The sequence below is a fragment of the Petaurus breviceps genome, unplaced genomic scaffold (assembly GCF_028583685.1).
Source record: "Petaurus breviceps papuanus isolate PSGF00001 unplaced genomic scaffold, PetGlider_PUasm1.0 90763, whole genome shotgun sequence".
In the NCBI taxonomy this organism is placed as follows: domain Eukaryota; kingdom Metazoa; phylum Chordata; class Mammalia; order Diprotodontia; family Petauridae; genus Petaurus; species Petaurus breviceps.
Window position 1 is genome coordinate 13054687 of NW_027187340.1, and position 8678 is coordinate 13063364.

The 8678-nt window shown below is 36.6% G+C and overlaps 1 pseudogene; it reads left to right on the plus strand.

The window, feature by feature from the left end:
* Nucleotides 1–3439: 3439 nt before the first annotated feature.
* LOC138146613 (THUMP domain-containing protein 1 pseudogene) lies at nucleotides 3440–5835 on the plus strand (annotated as a pseudogene).
* Nucleotides 5836–8678: the final 2843 nt, after the last annotated feature.

The window sequence follows — 8678 nt, forward strand, 5'->3', positions numbered from 1 at the left end:
AAGCCAGATATTTGGTAGGACCAGAGGCTGGCTACTCTACTCTCCTCATAGAGAGAGAGAGGGTACCATGATAGAATTTTATCTATCTACTCCCTTTAATATTGGTAGTCTACGGGAAATCGTTTTAGATTTGAGCTAAGTTACTGATTACTATTCCTTTATGGGAAGAGTTCCAAGCTATACATCCTAAGCTTAACTCCCTTCCCAGTTCCTTGACAGTTCCACAATGAATGCACATAGCAAATAAACCCATTTATACGAGTGAGAGCAAAAGAGAAATCAGAGAAAGTATACCTATGAGAATATATACCAGACAATTCAGACTGAAGGAGCTCTCCCACTGAAAATTAGATAACTCATTTCAACTATGAGAAAGAGTTCCACATCTTATCCAAGGGGAAATTCTCTGAAGTCTCTGGTGTAGCCAGATGAGGACAGAGACATAAAAAAGCTTCTCTGTGTGGTTTCATCCCAGAGTCTTTCTCTCTTCATTTACCTAAAGAGAAGGTGAAATCACACATCTCTCTCTGTACTGCAACCTAGAAATGAAGCTCTCTTCATTTTTGCCCTCACCAACTCCACCCTGCCCTGTTACATATGTTTAGGACATGGAATAATCAATCTCCACCATGGAGGAGAAAGACCCACATAATTGGCCCTTTGAGCCAAGAGTTGCATTAGATTTATAATCTTGTCAGTTACAACCTTTAAAACTCTAAGGACAGTCACATGTAAATGTAACAAACTGATGGACCACAATGCCTGGTAACTATCCTTGCTTCAAATATTGTTCTGCCTTCACACAGTTACATTCACTGAGGAGCAGTTCTCTAGAGGGTCCTTAGAAAGAGTGGGCTTCTTCTATTGATTTTTAACAATTTTCCTTTCACAAATACTCTGTTCTACCCCTTTTATTAACCAAACTAACCATATAAGAAATGAGGAGGGCAACAGGGGACACGCATTTATTAAGTACCTACTATGTGCCAGATACTGTGTTCAGCACTTTACAAATATTCTCATTTGATCTTCACAACTCTGTGAGCTTAGTGCAATTATTATCCCCATTTTACAAATGAGAAAACTGAGGCAGACAGGCTTTTTTGTTTTGTGTGAGGTTTTTTAAGTGACAGCTAGAGTCTAAGGTCAGCTTTGAACTCCAGTCTTCCTGATCCTGGGCTCAGTACTCTCTCCACTTTGCCACCTAGCTAGAACTCAGCAACGCTTTGCACTACAAACATGTTTCCTAAAAAAGGTTTATTGTGGGGGGATATCAATTTTGAAATTTAAAAAATAATTTATATTAAAATATTTTATGAGTCAATGATACTATTAAAAATGAATTCTTTTAAAATTCTGCATAATAAAGAGTGAAACAGGAAATCAAAACAAACTTCGGACTTTGTAACTCACATGTAAGTAAACACTTCATTGGTTTACAGAGGGTTTTCCTCAAAACAAAATTCTGAGGATGAATAGTGCAAGTATTATTAAACCCCTTTTACAGATGAGAAACCTAAGCCTCAGAGAGATAAAGAGATTTACTTTTGGTCATTGAGTCTGTAAATATAGAATCAGGACTTAAATCTGGGTCTTCTAAGACTGCCTTTTCTGATTTCTACATATATGCTATTCTTATCACTGATCTTAAATTGACTTTTCACTTGTCCCTTTTCACTGATGACAGAAATTGATAGGAAAGTGGGGATATAAAAGAGACATTTTGTAACAAAGTCAGGGGAAGAAGAATGAATGCTTGAACTTGTTGAGAGATGTATTCCTCCTTAATATGTAAGTATAGTTTTAGCTTCAAAATTGAAGCATATAATTAAATGTATAATTTGTAACAAATTTGTTAGTATAAATCAATGATTTGCCAGTGTGCATTAGTTAATACTATCTAAAAACAACAAAAAACAACACTGTTGGGTTTTTTTTTTGAGACACGGAGAATGAAGTTTATTTGATAATTCAAGATCTATGTAAACAATTGTCTCTAATAAATTATATACAGATGAAATTCTCTAATATTATTATAATTATTATATATTATATAATAAATATTTATATCATATAATTGATATCATAACTTATAACAATTATATGTTATTATAGAATTCTATAAATAATAATTATAACTATAATATAATATATTCTATATTATTATAATTATTATATACAGATGAAAGATGCTTACTAAATTGTTGTTGTTTGTCCTTCACTCTCAAAGAGGACCATGACATCAAGAAGGTTATATCATGACTTGCAAGTGAATTGGATTTAAGTAAGGTAAGACTCTCTCCTCTGGAGCCATCTGGGTCCAGTGGCAAGATATAGATCAGGATGACTAGAGATGGTCCCAGATGCAGTGGGAGACCATGAATTTTTTTTTTTTTTTTGCTTTTTGGAGGGGAGAAGGCTGGGCAATTGGGGTTAAGTGACTTTCCCAAGGTCACACGGCTAGTAAGTGTTAAGTGTCTGAGGTTGGATTTGAACTTAGTTTCTCCTGACTCCAGGGCCAGTGCCCTATGCACTGCACCACCTAGCCGCCCCTCATGAACTTTTTAAACTAAGGTCTTTTCCAGGTCTCAGTTTGTCTGAGGCCATGCCCATACTTGTTGAATGAATGCAATGAATGGGGAAAACTACAAAGCCTAAGGAAAAATCCAATGGGGAGAACTTTTATATATATATATATATGGTCAAAAAGTAAGAAACCAGTGGGTAGCACTGGGCAAAATACTTCTCACTCTGGTTTTTTAAATTTTTTTTATTAATTACTATTTTCATAGTCCTAAGTCTCCTCATCCACCCCTTCATTCTCCCTCCCAAGAGCCAGCTCATACAATAATTTTTTTTTAAGGTAAAAAGGAAGTGGGAACAAAATAGGCAAAACCAAGCAAAACATTTTTAAAAATTTGAATATATATACAATGCTCCATGTCCAAGTCAATCTGCTTCTAATTGGGCCTATGTGAATTCTTTACCACCTTGAATTTTACACTAAGATTTGACCCAGATCAGAAAAAAGTAAAATAGGGGAAATTGGTCATGTTTTGCCAATTTTCTCCTCATTTGAGTAGGAAGCCAGGAAAAAGGATAGAATGTCATATGGTTTCCTATTAAACCTGTAACATGGCCAAATTCAGGCAGCCTGAATTTTTTTTAAGTATATTACTTAAGTCAAAACATCTTGCAGTTCATCACAATTTAGCATTTTCTGGAAATGAAATTTATCTCAAATTCAGAGGTATATTGTTCAAAATTTGAATTCTCTCAATGAGCTCTTAGAAAAGTTTTGTCTAGTACATGCTTCTGGGCACAGTTGTCATACAACCAATTTCTCAATTGAAAACAGAGCAGAGTCTTATGCAATCAATATATTTTTTTTAATGAGAAAATTCTTAGTGGATGGAATACCGAACTTATAGTCATTAAGAACTGGATTCAAGGAGAGAAGGCATGGTTTGGAACTGCTTTTCTCCTTTCCCGCCCCGCATAGTCCCTCTCGCCAACACCCCCCTTTCTTCAGGATGGCCACGGCCGGGGAGCAACCCCCCACAAGCCGCTGGGGTGAAACGAAGAGGGAAAGCCCAGTACGTGCAGGCTAGAAGGGCCCCGCGCGGAGGAGGCGGAGGCGGCCCGAGGCAGCTCAAGCCTGGGCTTCAGGACAGCCTCATTACCTGCAACCTGAATGAGTGCAAGTGCCTCCCCAAAGAGTAGGGAGACGACCTGTACGGGCCGGAGAAGTTTGTAGACAAAAATAAGCGACCATCTGGAAGTGAGGAGGAAGAGGAAGATGATGTAGAAGCTGCCTTGAAATAAGAGATTCAGGCCTCTACAGAACTGAGATTAAGACGATTCCTTCCAGTCACTGGAAGGCGGAGCAAATAACGTGGTCTTCATTAGAACAAGGCATAGAACCTGAACAACTTGTACATCGTATCCTAAAGGATATGTACACAACCAAGAAAAAGAAAACACGGGTATTCTACGCATGTTGCCCGTATCTGATACATGAAAAGCTTTCTTAGAAGATATGAAAAAATATGCTGAAACCTTCTTGGAACCTTGGTTTAAAGCACCAAATAAAGGGACATTCCAGATTATTTACAAAGCACGAAATAATAGTCACATGAGCAGAGAAGAAGTTATTAAAGAACTAGCAGGCATAGTGGGCTGCCTCAATCCTGAAAATAAGGTTGATTTTAGTAATCCCCAGTGTACCATCGTGGTAGAAATCAAGGCTGTCTGCTGCCTGAGTGTTGTCAAAGATTACATGTTGTTCTGAAAATACAACCTTCAGGAAGTGGTCAAGAGTAACAAAGAAGGGTCTCAACCAAATCCTGGCCAGGATGCACAAGTAAGAAATGGAAACAAGGCAAAACTGGAGTTTGGGAACACAGACAAAGAGATTCTCAAATCAAATGAAAGTGACTGTACAGAACTAAAAAATAATCCTCAGGTGTTCGTAGAGAGTACTAAAGAGGAGGGTCCGATTTCTGAGACCCCGGTGGAAAGTGAGAAAGGAACTAAATCTGAAAATGGAAGCCAAGTTATGGAAGGTCCTAAATCAAATGAAAGTGACCTGGTCTTGGAGAAAAATTAGCAGTTGAGGCAGGAAGTGTTAAGAGAAGAGGCATATTCCAAAGATGGGCACAAAATAAGCTATCCAAGTTGAGAATGTTAGTAAGTAATGAAACTTGCCCTGGAGGTGAGTTTAATCTTAAGTTTTTCAGAGTTATGGAAGTATTAGAAATACAATGCCATATTTCACCAGCAGCTCTTTTGGGTGAATCAATAGTGGACAAAATAGTGTGGCTATCACCCCACATCCTCTGCAGGGAGTGATTACTTGGTTGAATTTCTTATTTTCTCCCAGAGCATTTCTTCATCATCTAGATTGAAATTAGCTTGGGGACAGCATCCTAAAAGAGAATAAGATTTTAGTTTTTGGGCCACTGTTTAAAGACAGGAAGATTAAATGTGTTAGAAGTTTTCATTTATGAGCAAGGTTTAACTTAGAAGTTGTTAGATTCATAGAATATCTACTTTTTCAGGATTTGTGTGAAATACCTTGAAGGAAAAATGTATGCACATGATTAGCAGTTTCACTTAGGGAAATAGGGGGGAAATGCTTTTTATATAAAGTTCCAACTGATGCCCATCTTCAAGGAAGAAGGCTTTAATGGTGTAGAAACACCAGACCCAGGATCCCTTAGAACTTAAAGACATCTGAGCATATAAAGATAGCCACATCCATCTAGAAAATACTTTATTATATGTTACCATAAAATTGGGTCCCCTTTACATTTTAATTTTGAGAACTCCTCTAGAAAGAGATTTTTTTTTTCATCTTCAAAATCTTAGATCTTTTTTCATATTTATTTCTGTGGTTTTGGTACTATCTGAATATGACATTTTTCATAAGCAACTCTTCCCCATGTTAGTCGTTGGTACTGCATCAAGCTTTGTGATTAACTGAATTAGTTTATTTAAAGGTCTGTTTTCAGTTTTATAAATTGTTTTCTCACACTGATATTTCACTTATAAATGTCAAAATTCCATGGTGCAGAATTGATAAGCTCAGATTATCTTACTCTGTAGAGAAGAGGGTAAACTGTGTCTTCAGGTAATGTTTCATTAATGTTAATTTTAACTATAATTTTTAAATGTCCTCAAGGCACAATTCATTTCCTTACTGTTTTGGCTAAATACTTGACTGTAATCCAGAGCAAGATACTATTTGCTTTTCATTGATACTTTTTCAGAAGTGCAAAAGTAAATTTCTCTTATAGAAAAAAAAAAGGGGGGGTGGCTAAGTGGCGCACTGAGTAAAGCACCAGCCCTGACCAAAAAAAAAACAACTAGCCATGTAACCTTGGGCAAGTTACTTAACCCCAAATGCCCTCCAAAAGGCAAAAAAAAAAAAAAAGAAGTAGATTCAAATCATGCCTCATACATTACTAGCCTTGTAGCTTTGGCCAAGGTTTTGATCTCTCCTTGCCTCAGTTTCTTCATCGTTCTATGAGGGTAATATTTTTAGCACTTACCTCACCCATTATTTGTGAGAATTAAGGGAGATTATATATGTAAAGAATTTTGCAAATGCTAAATTGTCATATACATATCAGTATTATTAAGGAGAATTTGCACTACTATTCATGTAAAAATAATTTTTAAAATTACTCAACTACCAGAATATGCACAATTAGATACAATAGGAAACAGTGTCCAGCATTATTAATAAAGATTAGGATTTCTCAGTCAAAGGACAATCAGTTCCCCAACTAATAAATGGTAAAAGGATATGAACAAGCAGTTTTCAGATGAAGAAATGAATAGGCATTTGAAGAAGTGCTCTAAATCACTTTTGATTAGAGAAACACAAATTAAAACAACTTTGAGGTATCACCTCATACCTATCAGATTGGTTAATATGACCAAAAAAAAAAGGAAAATGATAAATGTCAGAGAGGATGTGGGAAAATTGGGACAGTGATGCACTGTTGGTGGAGTTATGAACTGATCCAACCATTTTGGAGAATGACCATTGATTGACATTCTATCCTTTTTCCTGGCTTTCTACTCACATGAAGAGAAAATTGGCAAAACATGGGCAATTTCTCCTATTTTGCTTTTTCTGATCTGGGTCAAATCTTAGTGTAAAATTCAAAGTGGTAAAGAATTCACATTGGAACTATGCCCAGGGGCGGCTAGATGGCGCAGTGAATAAATCACTGGCCCTGGAGTCAGGAGGACCTGAGTTCAGATCCAGCCTCAGACACTAAACATTTACAAGCCGTATGATATTGAGCAAGTCACTTAACCCCAATTGCCCCCTCTAAAAAAAAGAAAGAAAGAAAGAAAAAGGAACTATGCCCAAAAGACAACCAAAGTGTACATACCCTTTGATCCAGCAATATCACTACTAGGTCTATATCTCGAAGGGATCATTAAAAAGAGAAAAGGACCTACATGTACAAAAGTATTTATAACAGCCCTTTTTGTGGTGGCAAAATATTGGAAGTTGATGGGATGCCCATCAGTTGGGGAATGGCTAAACAAACTGTGGTATATAACTGCAATACTATTGTGCAAATAAGAAATAATGAACAGGTAGATTTCAGAAAATCCTGAAATGGCTTGTACAAACTGATGCATAGAGAAATGAGCAGAATTAGGAAAACATTGTATACAGTATCAGCAACACTGTGTAATGATCAGCTATGAATGACTCAGGCCTTCTCAGCAACACAATGATCCAAGACAAAGGACTCTGGAAGGAAAATGCTATTTATATCCAGATAAAGAACTGATGGGCTTTGAATGCAGATTGAAGCATATTTTGCTCACTTTCTTTATTCTTCCTCTTGTTTTTTTTTTCCTTTTGATCTGTTTCTTCTTCCACAATTGTGACTAATATGGAAATATTTTTTACATGATAGTACATGTATAAACTATATCAAACTGCCTACCATTTTCAGAAGAGGGGAAAGGAGAGAGGGAAGGAGAAAAATCTGGAACTCAAAATCTTGTAAAAATGAATGCTAAAAATTTCCTTGACATGTGACTAGGGAAAAAATAAAATACTCAAAAAAAGGCAATCAGTGAGTTTGGAAAGTTACAGGGCATTTATTGTGAGATTTTTAAAAGGTTAATTAAATAGATTCGTGTCAAAATCTCATGTTTTACATCAATGTGGAAATAAATGCATATCCTTAGGTAATGAAATGAAGACTAGAGTATTATTTTTATTTATGTGACAATGGATAATTTCATAGTGATACTGAATTAAGGTTTTAGTCTGCATCTGTGACTGAATTCCCAGTGTGGAAAGTCTCTTCTCTAATGTGGATTAGTAAATTGCAGTCCTGGAGAGTTACCCAGAGCTCTGAGAGATTACGCATTCTAACCTGTATCACACTGTTGGTAGACATCACAGGCAGGGTCTGAACTCAGTTCTTCCAAACTACAAAGTTGGCCCTCTATCTACTAAGCCAAATTATCTCTCGATGTAGATTATTTCTTTAAAATCTAGCAAAGTATCAGTGAAGACAATAAATTGTATTTGAAGAAGGGTGTTAAGATCATAAGATCATCTGCTTGAAATTGAACATGACCTTATAGGCCATCAAATTCAATGTCTAATTTTAAAGAAGAGGAAACTAAGATCCAGAAAAGTCTTGCTCATGGTTATACATGCAATAAGTTTTAATATTATGATGGAGGAAGTATTTTGTTATTGTTGTTCAGCCATGTCCAACTCTTCATGTCCCTTCTTTATGTTGTTTTCTTGGCAAAGATACTAGAGTGGTCTGCCATTTTCTTCTCCAGCCAATTTTACAGATGAGAAAACTGAGGCAAACAGGATTAAGTGATTTTCCCAGGGTCACACAGTTGGTAAATGTCTGAGGTCAGATTTGAACTCAGGAAGATGAGTCTTCCCGACTCCAGGCCACATTGCTCTATCCACCGTGCCACCTATCTGCCCCAACTCTGCTTTACTGTTGTTGTTTAGTCACATCTGACTCTGATCCCTTGTGGGGTCTTCTTGGTAAACATATTGGAGTGGTTTGCCATTTCCTTCTCCAGATTATTTTACAGATGAGGAAACTGAGGTAAATAGGGGTAAGTGACTTGCCTGTGTCACACAGCTAGTAAATGTCTGAGGTCAG